General features: G+C 40.4%; 1 protein-coding gene across 5 annotated transcripts in view; it reads left to right on the forward strand.

Moving 5' to 3' along the window:
• Positions 1-15,000, forward strand: part of LOC143038961 (uncharacterized) — a 216,601-nt gene that overhangs the window by 173,095 nt on the left and 28,506 nt on the right. The window contains exon 1 of one of the 5 annotated variants that reach the window (XM_076208796.1): positions 13,283-13,883. The exons of the other annotated variants lie outside the window; for them this stretch is intronic. The gene's annotated coding sequence lies outside the window, so the exon portion shown is untranslated. Of the gene's footprint in view, positions 1-13,282; positions 13,884-15,000 lie in introns of those variants that run through there. 5 annotated transcript variants of the gene reach the window in all.

Below are 15,000 nucleotides of genomic sequence, written 5' to 3' on the forward strand. Positions count from 1 at the left end.
AAATGAGTGGCAGATAGTGGAGCTAGACATCAATTTCTGTCCTAGAATGCAAAACAAATTTCTTTTGGTATGATATCAAGAATTCTTACCACTTCTCGAGTCATAATAGATGTATCATTTGACCAAGACAAATTTCGGCTCTCTGAAGTCCATTGTGGTTGATGTTGAACGGCCTCGTGTAAAGAAAAAAATATATATATATATATAGAAAAAAATCACATGCTGTCATCTGTTCACGGATCTGACCATAGCCGCAGGAGTTTCAGATAAGCAAAACCACAGTCTGTCTTCTGCCTGTGGGAGGGCGATCGATCACTCCTGATCAGACCCTGATGACGTCATGTCGCCACAGTCGATGGGATGATACAACGCGAACGAAGAAGAATATGGGACAAATCAGAGATGTGAATAGAGTTTAAATATCAACATCTGTAATTTCACTAATGATATATCGTCATGGGAAACCGTTCAAGTTGCTAGCCGCCAGGCAGTCTCGAGTCAACGGTGGTAAGACAGACTGAGTATATAAGTGGAACCATTCGACTATTTCAGATCTTGACGTCATACTGTTTGTTTTCTTTCTAGTGAGTTGTGAAGGAATGCAAGCTTCGTCTCTTTGTTAATGGTTTGATTCCAGTCTCCGTATTTCATGTTTTCCCACGGTCCAAACAAGAATAGGCCAGTTTATTATAAAAAGAAAACTAAAGATAAGGATTAATTCTGGTATCTTACATGGCACCTCATGACGTCATGTTAGTTTTATTTCCGGACTGAAATCATCTTTCGTCATTTGTTTCATTCTAATCGGGCAGTCGTGGATTTATTTTTCTTATTTCTATTTATTTATTGTACTTGTGAAGACATTTCCATAGATTTGCGGGAGACATTTCTATAGATTTTTCATAATGTGCAAAAGATAAGTAAGCAAATAGGTGCATAACCAAATACTGTATACAAAAGGGAAGCATGGGGTGGAGTAATTATCATTATGTTCCTTTCCACCTTACAAGTGGGTTGACCGAGTCACAGCACACACTCACATCAAACTTAAAACCCATTCAACCACTCCTCCCATCGGCGTAGCACACAGAAAAAGCACACTTCCTCTTGCTAAATTGAAGTGCAGTCTGAGCTTCTCTTTCACTTGAAATGCTCCTAGTAGTAGGTACACCTAGAAGCATTTCAAGTGAAAGAGAGAAGTTCAAACTGTACTTCCATTTAGCAACAAAAATCTGCCTTTGCTCTGTGCTGCGTCGCCTGCGTCGCCTGTGTCGCCTGAGTTTCAGTTTGCGCTTAGGCTTAGGGATGATGGGTCAGCCTGTCCCTTCCCACACTGTTGTGGTCAAAAACGGTGCAGTGAGGCACAGTTCTTCCACCACATGAACCGATAGCTGGAACCGATGTCCCTCCATTGCTTCACTCTACGGCGCTATCCTCCTCCTTCTCCTCCTTCTCCTCCTCCTCTTTCTCCTTCTCCTCCTACTCCTCCTCCACTCGTTTGTAAAACAGGTGACATCATCCCTTGGTGCTACGACGTCATCCACTGACCACTTAATGTTCAGTGTGGGCAGATCTGACGTCAATGTAAAAGAGCACACTCACCTTCCTTCGGCCCTGTGAACATATCTGGGAAGGTCCCGGGTAGACACCCGGTCCATCCCGGCACGGATGGGTTCCCTCTTGACCTTAACCACTCTGTGTCTTCACCTGTGAGATGGACGTCTAAGAGAGTCATCTCCTCGCCGCTTTTCTCCAAGTTCCATCAATGTCGTCGCCTTTAACTAGAGGTGCAACCCCGAGGGGACAGCACTCGGTCCAGGGCATCAAGCAAGGTGTCTATAAGTTCCTCCTCCTCCTCCTCCTCTGAGCCGGTGACACAGAAACCAACCTACACTAATACAACACAGACAATAATCCAATTTTTTATTACTGGAATTCAGAGCAACGTTGCCGACTACTGTGAGGCCGCGGGTTTCTACTCGGAGAAACTCGAGGCAGTAAACGTGATCATTATTATTATTATTATCATAATTATATCTGTCTTTCGGCCTTGGCGCGTTCGTGTCGCAACGGAAATGGCACCCCAGAAATGAGAACACCAGACCCCAAGAACACCAGAAATAAGGCCAGGATACTGGCACCGCCATGTACAGTATATACTCGCGTTGTAGCAGGGGCGAGTGGGAGCCACTATTGTGTCATCTACAGCACCATACAACACTCTGCAGCTGTCGCAACAACTCTACATGAATACCACCAGCTGTAAGAGCCATATCAACATATGCAACGACCGTAGTAACAGCACCTTTGTGAGAACTGTAGCAACAGCAGTTGCGACAGCCATAGGAGTTGGTGACTCTCGCCATCAGGATCTGTAAGATGTGTCGCTGGCATCATTTTTTTCCTCCAGCGAATTTCCGTCAGATTAAGACAATCTAACTATAGGAAACGGGCCAGGCGCAGGCAGCAAGGAGCATGAAAAGAGTAGTAGTCAGTAGCAGTAGCCCCCTCCCCACACCCCCAGATATTGCGGTGAACCGAGGCAGCCAGCTGACAGCGTTCCATAAGGCGCGTACTCGAAAGTCGGTTGATGCGGTTAGTTAGATTTCAGACCTGAAGCATTTAATGGTCCCCACCCCATGTGTGCGTGTCTTAGGGTCCAGTTCGCGCGGTACTCCGGCTTCTTTGGGGCTCCTTCAGGGCCCAGGGTTGAATGAGGTCCTGGTTAATGATGTTAATGATAATTGTTACCTGATGTTAATGATAACTATTACCTCGAGTTTCTCTAGGCGTGGAAGCACGCAGCCCCCTAGTGAGTGACGGGCAGAAATCCGCGGGCCCTCTCTGTTACCTGTGTTGTATTGTGGTGAGTTAGTTTCTGTCACCAGCCGGTAGGAAGACAGGGAAGGGAACAGTTACCGTCTGTCAGCTGTCCTTATGTAGAAAAAAAATACATATAGGTTTAATTTATCTACTAAAAATCGCGAGTTTCACTCGGCGAAAAATCTGCAATCTCATAGTGACTGCCAATGGTCATCAGGTTTTCCCACAAATTTATTATGAAAATAATCTTTTCGGTTGTTGTCTATGTTGTGGGAATGCCACCAGTTGAAAGTGGTGAGGAAAGGCGAGTGTTCGTCAGTTGTCCGCTCTCCGTGGGTGAAAAGCGCAACGCGTGTGCAGATCTTGGGCGGCCCAACCCTTAGACTGCTGCTGCCACTTAGTTAGTCACTCGCCTCCTCCTAACACGACAGGCGAAGCGCTAGGCGGGTTTTCAAAATAATCAGCTTTACTCCCCAAATTAGAGGGCCACCACCACATACTGGTATCCGTCAATAGTCCCTTAAAGAAATAATAATAATGATAATAATAATAATAATAATAATAATAATAATAATAATAATAATAATAATAATAATAATAATAATAATAATAATAATAATAATAATAATAATTATAACAATAATAATAATGAATAAATAAATAGATAACTAGATAAATATAAGAAATCAATATTAAATTGTGAGATCTGATTGAGAGATCTTAGGTGTGGTCCATAGACCAAGTGGTTTTCAACGTCTTCGGGGTTCTCTCACACCTTCAAGAATGATTACTTTGAACTTGAGAGAGGAAAATGAGCTTTCCTCTTATTCATCGTCAAACCTGCTTTTATACCTTTCTTGTTTAGATCTTTTCCGCATATCATACAGGTCTTACGCTGTTTCTGAGATGAGGTCACTTTCATTCGCAAACCCACGGTGAGACTGAAGCATACCCCCCGCCACTGTTTCAAACCTTTCCCTTTTCACCTTAACTCCCTGAAAATATCTTCCAGGCACGATGCGTATTGCTTCAGTGAAATTACATTGCTTTGCCATATTCCCTTTTCAAACTTTATCTTTTCTTAGCCTTTATATAGTTGATTTACAGGGATACCTTTCGTATAATCGTTCTTTAGAACCTTCAATGTGTTTATTTGTATCATGTTTGCATGTAGAGTATCAAATTGTCATTTGTTTCACAAGTCAAAGGCCTTCTCGTAATCTAGAAAGGCTAAACACAAAGGATTGTTGTATTCTCTCGTTACCTCCATCAATTGGTTCATTGTCTGCAAATTATCTGTATTGGAACATCTACTTTGAAAGCCTGGTTGTTCTCTTGGCTGATTTCCATCTAAAAATTTACTTAGTCTAATCTTAAGGGTATGAGAAAACATTATATATATTTAATAACAAGCTAAACGTTCGATAATTATAACGTTTATTCTTGTGAAGTAAAACCAGCTCTCGGATAGAAATATTAACATACATGTATATGGATAAATGTGTATATATACATTTGTATATACTGTATATATATATATATATATATATATATATATGTATATATATGTATATATATATATACATAATATATATTTATATATGTATATATATATATATATATATATAATGTATATATATATATATATATATATATATATATATATAATGTATGTATATATATATGTGTAATATATATATATATATAATATATATATATGTATATATAATATATATTATATATACATATATATATATATATATATTTATATATATATATACTTTATATATATATACATATATATATATGCATACAATATATATATATATATATATATATATATATATATATATATATATATATATATAATATGGAAACAAATGGGTGATGGGTGAGTGTGGGATGGGTGTTGAAGGGTGGGGGATGTACCTTTGGTTGGCTATCTCCCTTATAAGGGGGAAGAAGCCTATGGATATACAGATAGATGTATAGATAGATAGAAATATAATATGTAAATACATACATACATACTCGTACGTACATACGTATATACATACACGCGTATATGTATACGTACATACATATATATATATACATACATACATACGTACATACGTACACACACATGTGCAGTGGTACACATTGGTAGCGATACACGGATAATATTGTGGTAGTTTCCCCCAACAGTCTGCTACATGTGCTGACGTGATTAAATGGGACAAAGCTGAGGGTACAGACCACTTTGGGAGAAGAAGTAAATGGGCGACACTTCTTTTCTGGGCACAGTAGTGAAGAAAAAGAAAGGAAGAATATTCAGAGTATATAGGAAACCAAAGGAGGAGGAAGATCACGTGAATTTCTGTTCCACACTCACATCGACAAAACTAAATCAGTAATAGCCTTTAGATTCCTGTTGAGGTCCCTAAGAATGTACAGCAAGGGATTTCTATAAGAAGAATTTGACCATACTTTTAACTCTTTCCAAGACCTAGCATATCCGAGGGTTTTCCTTATCACATTGATAATAAAGCCATACAAATTCTGTAAAGAACATTAATCATACCGAAAAACAACAACGTCTTCATATCCGTTCCAAATAAAAAATGACATATATGAATATATTTTAAGAAATACCAGGGTAAACCTAGTAACAACAGCGGGAAAGAAATTGGTGAGCTCCGAAAGAAAAAAACTGAGATTTTACAAGAAAACCGCAGTGCAATTTATCAGATTTCCTGTGCACTCACTCGCCAAGAAATCATACGTCGGCGGGACCGGACATGGCCTACAAGAAGAAGAAGAAGAAGAAGACGGGGAACATAAACATCATGAGAGACACCACAGATGATTGATCAAATGCGCTGCTGCTGATCCACATTGAGAGGAAGGAAAGCCGATTTGCCAACGTGGGAAGAGCTCCGTGTCCTTTCCTACACTGCAGACGAGGAAGAAAAAAAAAAATTGGAAGGGGAATACTGTATATTGCCACAGTCTTTTTGGTGCGGGAACAAACATGCACGTATACGTGCACAAACACACACACACACACGCACGCACACACACGCATATACATACACAGATGCACACACACACACACACACGCATATACATACACAGATGCACACACACACACACACACACACACGCATATTCTACTCCACTTCAATTTCTCGCTGGATGGCTTAATTGTAGCCCACCCACAAGAATGTTGACGATGTCAGGGCGTCACCGAGATCGTGAAAATAATCAATCAACTTAAGACTAATCTTGATCTCATTCTCGAGACCAAAACAATCCTTCACCGTTTCTGGCCACCAGATATTTCCATTTTTTGTGTCGTATTCGAGCTAACTGAGATGCAGCCTCTTCCTCCTCCTCCTCCTCCTCCTCCTCCTCCTCCTCCTCCTCCTCCTCCTCCTCCTCCTCCGACGGCGTCGGCGGCGGCAAGTGGCGATTTTCAGGAGAACCTCAGGGACATTCATTGCCTCGGCTCGGAGAAGTCGACAGCGGGTCGTTGCTCCAACTCTCGTGACCCGGGAGTCTTGGAAATAGTGAATGACAATCACCTCTCTAACGATAAAGGGTCGCCCGTGGCCGAATGAAATAGCCTGGCGACCACCAGAAAGGGAATGAGAGGTCCTCTTGTGTACGGAAGAGGTCTTCGCCTTCTTCTTCTTCTTCTTCGGCGCAGTTACATTGCCATCGCGACCAAACGGTGCATTGCTTACGTCACCAACCCGACAGTAATCCAAATTGAGTGTGAAAATAGAGCGACACAACGCGTGCGTCGTAAATCTGAAGCAACACCTCCACCATTACACGTGTGTAGACACTGTTGTCCAAATCTGACATGGTCAACCAAAATAAACCCCAAATGACCCCCATTCCGACGGTTGTAAATGCTCAACATCAACGTAATAATGGTCATCTAAACCCCCCCACCCACCCCACCCCCAGCCCCGGTCGACGACAGTTTACTCAATGAAGGTCAGTTCCCATCGTCCCACGACGCGAGAGGCGCAGGCGCAGATGTCGCAGGAAGTCGACCACAAACGAGGAATGGCGAGGAGATGGGCGGTACCTATCCATGCGCCTTTTCCCACGAAAACACACTTCTTCCACTCACCTGAGCAATGCCTTCTGGCGCCAGCCAGAACCAAGTTCTTGAAGAGGAAGAAAAGCGTGGCAGCCAACAAGATGATATCTAATATAGTCAAGCCCTCTCTCTCTCTTTTGCGAGGTTGAGGCTTGCTTGTTTCTTGGCATCGAGTACTTCATGGCCATCTTCTACGATGCCCAAGTCGTGGGAAACCATCAACCTGTTGGGCACACTCTCGACAGTGGAGACGAGAACTGCGCACTGAAACTGAAGGAAGGTGATCACAGTTTTGAGAAATGTGGAATCTGTAGCATCTTCGTCTCTTGGTTGACGACGACGAGGAGGCCTTGTCCCTTCCTCATCCTCCCCCCCGCCCCCCACCCATCCTGGAACGATTAAGGAACCCGTCTTTGGAAGAGTATGGCTGGAAGACCTCGGCCGGTGTGAGAAGCTGTAGAACGTTGAGACAGATTTTGTTATTCTTCGTGATTCAGCAGTCGTTCTGAACAAGGTCAAATGCACGCATGCATGCACACACACACACACACACACACAGGCCAAAATTGAAACGTTCTGAAGGTTTTATTATGCAAATGTAACTTTAACTGCTGACACCATTTGATGTGTTTTACATAAAGCTTTCATTATAAAATGTGTCTTACTGCAAAGAAACACTCCAAATATTCGGAAAGAAATGCTGCATCTGCATTGCGAAAAATGTTGGGTGGTTGAATGCTGAGCCCAAGATAGGAAATATTAAGTTGTTCAATTGATGCATAAGAGAATGCACCAACAGTCTCAGGCCCAGGCGCCAAGAAGAATAAGAAGAAGAAATCGCAGCCCAGGACCACACCAGAGAAAGCGAGGACGACCACCAAAGATGAACGGTTTTTTTCGGTTAACCGTCTTGTCCAGCAACTGCTCTCTCATTGGTTCCCACCGTGGACGGCGACAGTTGCTCAGCGTCGTCGTTCAACGGATTCAAACCGCGATGGCGCCGCGCCGGGGGAGCCTCCGAGAGAAATGGACGTCCATCTTTCTTTCCTTTTAATGGACTAAAACGTTACGCCCTCTCCTCTCCTCTCGGGGAGAAAAAAAAATAACACGGGAATCACGCTGTAAACACACCAGAGTCTTCTGATTTAATAGACCTCAGATTTATGTGATAGAAGGTGCAGGATATCTAAATCAAATTAATTTTAGATAGAATATTTTGATTTTTTTTTTAATATATTTCAACTCTCTTATATATATATATATATATATATATATATATATATATATATATATATATATATATATATATATATATATACATATATATACATACTAAAGGCTTTTTTCTCCCTTACGAGGGAGGTAGCCAAAAGACAAAGACATAGAAACCACTCCCACCCATTCCATCCCCTACTCTCCTCCACCCTCTTCCATCCCTCTTATCTTGGCATCTCCTGGATGATGGGTCATCCCTACATCCCGTCCACTGCCCTGGGTATAAGCAGTGTCACAAGACACAGCACATCCACAGCAAGGACGCTTCATTAATTCGGCGGCCCCCCTTCTCCATCCCCTCATGTAGAAAATTGTATATATATATATATATATATATATATATATATATATATATATATATGTATATATATAGGCATATACATGCAAAGGAAACATGGACTGGAAGTGAAGCGTTTATTCCTGACGTTTCGTCTGTCGACTTAAAGGAATAAGCATACTGGATCGGGCAGAGTTCATATACACGCTTGGTTGCTCAAGGGGGTATACGAGCGTAGAACGTTGTGTTCTGATTGGCCCGCTGAGACAGCTAATCGTGAAGCGCTATGCCCGCTGAGGATTTAGCCCAAGTGAACCTGCCAGCCTTATATTGATGTTGGGACGGGTGGTGATATATGCAGCCTACGAACCGTGACGACTTCATACACTACCTACTTGCCTACAGGATTTGCAATGAGGGATTCCTGGAGGAGGAGATCGGATACGTCATCGCGGCCTTCTTAAGACTTGGCTACCCCAAGTGCTTGATCCTCAGCTTAAGACGATGAGCGGAAGAAATCATCCACATAAGCAGGTTAAAAGAAAGAGAAGGCAACGCCACCAACAGAACATCGTACATGGCATTTCCTAACTCTGAGAACTCTGAGAAGATAGGATACATTACTAGAATGCTCAGGAGCACAGAAGTAAAAGCAGCGATAACATCGGGAACGAAGATCGGTGATATGTTAAGAAGCGGAACCAAGATGAGAGGGAGTGAGGACAGTGTCGTGTATAAGATCCCGTGTACATCATGCGATAAAGCATATTATGGAGAGACGAAGAGGGGGCTTAACACAAGGATCAGGGAACATAAGACCAACCTCCGTCACCATAGGCTCACCAACGCAATGGTGGTACATGTAGACGAATGTGGGCACCTCCCACAATGGCACCGGGTCGAAGTATTACACAAAGGTATGGATAAGAGGACCAGGAATCACCAGTGACGGTGATGTCGACATCACCGTCACTGGCGATTCTGTTCAGGTATGACAATGACGATAAGTCCATCAAGGAAACGTACCAGCTTAACCACTAGCTACAAGTTGGCCTGGTTCTCTGTAAAAATAAGTGCGGACGACAGTTTGCAGTCGACTTAGTTCCTCGGGAAGTAGATTAACTTCCAGGTTGGAGAATTTTATAGGCTCGATAGCTCAGTTGGTAGAAGCGATGGCATTGTGATTTCACGAGCCCGGTTCGAATCCGGGGACGACAGTCGGAATTACAAAGGATTACAAAGGTGGAGCATGCCGACAGGAGACATTTTGGTCCATATCTAGGTCGGATGCGAAAAAAATCATAATAATGATAAACAAATAAATGAATAAATAAAAACTATAGTTATGTAAATAAATAAAATACATAAATAAATGCATAGGTATAGTTAGATAATAAACAGGTAAATAGTAAGTAATAATAGATTGACATAACTAATAATAAATGAGAATCAAACAAATAATAACAAACAAACGGACAAATAATAACAAAACAAACAAATAAATAATATAAGATAAATGATAGTCATTACAGCATCTTGCTTAGGTGTTTATCTAAATGATTCTTAAAGCTTCGAACTGAACTACATTGCACTGCCTCTGCAGGAAGTTCATTCCATTCATTAACTACACGGATGGCGAAGTTGTCTCTACCTACTTCCAAATTAAATCTATTTCCGGACAGTTTGAGACCATTGTTTCTTGTCGGATTCTCATTCAGTGTGAAAATTTTGTCACTTTTGATGTTGTCAATTCCCTTTAAAATCTTAAAGACCTGTATCGTCACTTCTGAGTCTACACTTTTTTAAGGAAAACAGATTCATATGTTTTAGTCGATTTTCGTATGATTTATTTGTAGCTCGCCGTTGTACTTTTTCCAATCTGTCAATTTCTTTCATGAGATTCGGTGACCATACGGAAACAGCATATTACAAATGTGGACGAACTAACGATTTATATAGCTTGTTAATGAGTGATGAACTTTTGAAGTCAAAAGATCGCGCAATTGGTCCTAGAATCTTATTTGCTTTCTCAGAGGCTGAAATACACTGCTTGGATGATTTGAGATCGGTACTGATAATTACACCGAGATCCTTTTCACTATCCACTTTTGTTAACGAATTTCCAAATAACTTGTAATCGTACTTACTGTTATTTTTACCTATGTGCATTACCTTGCATTTACTTGTGTTAAATTTCATTAGCCCCTTTTCAGACCATTGATGAAATTTATCTAAATTTTCTTGAATATCTAATTGGTTTAAGTGATCATCTGCCATTCCGCACAGTTTTGTATCATCAGCAAATAAAGGAAACAGTAGATTTTAGTCCATGGTCTATATCACCGTCACTGGTGATTCTATTCAGATACATGTATATATATGTATATGTGTATATATATATATGTGTGTGTATATAATATATATATAGATATATATATATGTATGTATATATATATATTATATATATATGTGTGTGTGTGTGTGTGTGTGTGTGTAATATATAAAGATAGATACATATACTGTATATATATATATATATATATATATATATATATATATATATATATAACTATAAAGTAATGTAACACATTCGTAAAGATTCAACAAAAACCCACTGTGTTGGATAAGAAGAAATGAAATAAATGAATTCCATATATTTCGATCACGGACTGTGATCCTCTTCAGTGGAATACAGAAAGGTAGAACAAAAGGCATGTCTTATATACAATAAAAATAAGGGACAAGGGTAGGACTCAGGTAACGTCTAGTGCTTTGCGGGGCAGGTCACCCGCCTTCACCAACGATGGTAACAATTTGTTGACTGCCCAGGTGGTAATGCACTCAGGTGACCACTGCCCATATGATATATTAAAATTTGGAAATTTGTTAATCAAGGATGATTCTATTATTTTTCTTTTAAAACTGCATTTTGAATTAAAGATAATCTTTGCCTCATTCCAATCCATATGATGGCCTTCCTTGTCTACATGTTGGAAGACAGCGGAATTATGTTGTGCGTATTTAATTGAATTTTTATGTTCTTGCATCCTAGTATATAAATCTCTACCTGTTTGTCCCCAATATACATTGTTACAATCAGAGCAAGGGAGTTTATACACACCTTGATGTATTTCTTCTCTAGGTCTTTGATGTACATTGACTATTTTCTTAAACAAATTATTGGGATAACTAAAAACAATTTTAATATCTTCCTGTGGAAGAAATTGAGAAATGTCATTTAAGGACCTATTATAAGGCAATTTGATACAGTTTTTGTCCCAACTGAAGTTCTTACTGGAATGGGAAGTGGATCCAAAGTAACTAGTTTTGGCTTTACTTAGGGCTCTGTTTAGAAACCAATCAGGATACCCTATTCTTTTTAATTGATTCCTGATGGTTGTTATCTCCATTTCCAAATAATGTGGACTACATAATCTAAGTGCCCTCAGGAAAAGACCTGAGGCAACACTATATTTAATTTTATCAGGATGGTGACTGAAAAAGTGCACATAACTCCCCGTATGTGTGGGCTTTCTGTACACTGTGAAAGACAATTGGTCCTGATGCCGTATTAATAGGATATCTAAAAATGGTAGTCTATTATCCACCTCCCATTCAACTTTGAATTTAATATTAGTGGCTAAGTTGTTTAGTTGTTCAAAGAAAGCATCAAAAGATCCCCATTCGTCATCCCAAATCGTAAAGATGTCGTCCACATACCTGTACCAAAACATTCCTTGTGGCTTAAAGTCTTGTAAAAGCACTGTCTCGAAATATTCCATATATAGGTTAGCTAACACTGGGGAGAGATTGGATCCCATTGAACATCCGAACTGCTGTTTATAATATTGATCTTTAAATGAGAAAGTATTTGTGTTAGCACATAATTCCGTTAATTTAATGATTTTGTATATAAGACATGCCTTTTGCTCTACCTTTCTGTATTCCACTGAAGAGGATCACAGTCCGTGATCGAAATATATGGAATTCATTTATTTCATTTCTTCTTATCCAACACAGTGGGTTTTTGTTGAAATATATATATATATAATATATATATATATATATGTATGTATGTGTGTTTGTATATTATTGGAAAACATTGGAATTAAAAGATTGGTATTCGAAAAAACTAAACTGCTGTAATAAAATAAATAAAGTTTCTTCATATTTTAATTTGTATATTCTCATTCTGTCCTGCACACATACCAGTATATTAGGAGTACAAAGTGTAGATGACAACAAAAATTGTCGAATGGTGTAGGAATTGTAACTCTTCATCGCCAAAAACGATTAAAATCACCTGGCAACATTTAGAATAAAAAGACGAATGTTTTAAAGTAGTAGTCTATTCTACTGACTCATGTACACTAACACTGAGCAAAGTACATTTATATTGTACATATTCAAGTACTCATAGCTTGAAATAGCCATCCTGTGAATAGTAGCTTTGACCTGTAACAAAATATTTGCTGGGTTTAAAGAAAAAAAATGTGATGAAATAATTCGTTATTTTAGAAAATAACGCTTTCATCTATTTGGTGTGTGTTGACATGTTCAAGGCATTTGCACCCAGACAAGGGCAGGATGAAGTACGTCAGCTGACGTCACGAGAAAGGAAATGACGTCAAATCGCTGGCCTGTGATCGTTGAGTCCAGCGCCAAATAACTTTTTATTTTCATCAATATCTAACAGAAGAAATGCTCGCAATGCGGCCAAACTTTGACCCTTCATTTGGAAGTGCCGGAGCGATTCACCAGGGACAATTGGTGCCCCCCCTCTGGGTCCAACGTGGGCCTCTGCGTTCGGTTTCAAGTTGGAGCACCTTGCGACATCTGAAACCTGGGTGATGAGGCACTACTATCACATTTTCAGAAATGCGTGAGTAGGCAAAGGTTTCTTGAACACAGGAACGACATTGTCCGAGTGTGACAGTGACAGCCCTGGACGACACTGGGAAAGGACTAAACTCCCACAATGACTGGATCCGAGCCTTAATTTGAAGCTTGCGATTGTGTGTGTGTGTGCGCGCGTGTGTAGTCTTAGCCAAGCGACTTCGTGAACGTTGGGAGCTCGTGATTTGTGAAGAATCATGCTCCAAAACTCTCCTGGTCCTCTTCCTCAAGTTGAACTAAACTTCCTTTGAACTCGACGAATATGATTTTCTCTAACAAATGGTGTTGAACAGTTGCCCTATAGTTGTTCAGTCTCTCTGAGGTGCTTTCATCAGTTCCGACATTTACCTCACGTCAACGTCTGCATCCCTCAAAGATTTGTCAATTCAAAGGACGAAGAAAATATAATTCTCCGATAAATCTTCGCCAAGTTCAAGTGGACAGACACCGGATCAAGAGTGCGCAAAGGGAGGAGAAGAGGATTTCCATTTTTGCCAAGCCCCGCTAAACTGAAAGGTGCGTTTTGTGTATAGTAGGGTCGCCCACTTTTCATCGCCTTAGGTGTTTGGATGTTGCTGAAAAAGGAGCACCTGATTTTTATTACCATATAATGATCATTTGATTCGGTTTGACGTCGCGAACTTCCCCTATCAGGAGGCTAGGACGGTGGCCCTTACAGAGGACTTTGGAGCAGCGTGGAATCTAATGAACAATATATTTGGTCCAACTCGCTGAAGGCACGGTTAACAAAAGAATACTGCAACCACAAATGAGGGCTACAGTGCATAAGATCGTTTTTTTTTTCCAGCTCATCTTGGCTGTTTGCATAATGTAGTAAGGCATATCATTAATCACGCCTTGGTGTATGTGCGCAACCTCTTCTGTATGAAGGTTGCCTCCACCTCGTGTCTTACTGAAGACGTTATCACATTGGGCTATTTTCCTCCCACCTCCAACTCATCGGCGGTGGGAGGAAATGTGCGCCGCCCATCTAAAGAACCTTTTCCGCCGTCAAGTCACTCTGGCAAACTATTTTGTTTTCTCAACAATTTGCATAGAGCGTTATTCGATATTATGCTGCTGCATGTCAGATTCCAGGAAAAATATCCCAGCGTGATGACGAGGTCACCGACTGGCATTAACCAAAATAAAATATTTAGAGCACTCACAGCGATGTCTGCCCCTCAACAAGATAAAGTCGCTTAGCTATCTTCAACAAGAACGTTCCTAATTTTGTTTTTTAGCATCAAGTCCATCCATAAGATGAATAAAGTCGCTTAGTGATAGAACAAGACCCATAAATGTGCTTTTGTAGTGAAGGGATTAATTGAAAAAATAAAAATAATAAAAATAAATAGATATATAAAAATGACACCATTAGCACAAGACTCTGCCCTAACTTGATAATAAGGCCGTTTGACATTAGCCAGAACAGTCTGTGGAGACGTCACCCTCTCTCTCCTCCTGCCTTCATTTAGTCGTAGTATTAGGAACAATTCCGGACCACCAGCAAGGTTGAGGTCCGAGCTGGGGGCAGCACTACCAGCCCCCCCCCTCCCCCGCAAATCACAGGAAAAGAAAGCGTAAAGGCGCCATCGTAGCAAAATTGTGTTAAAAAAGTAGTTGGACTTTC

The sequence above is a fragment of the Oratosquilla oratoria genome, chromosome 25, assembly GCF_046742065.1.
Source record: "Oratosquilla oratoria isolate Oo_2021 chromosome 25, ASM4674206v1, whole genome shotgun sequence".
In the NCBI taxonomy this organism is placed as follows: Eukaryota; Metazoa; Arthropoda; class Malacostraca; order Stomatopoda; family Squillidae; genus Oratosquilla; species Oratosquilla oratoria.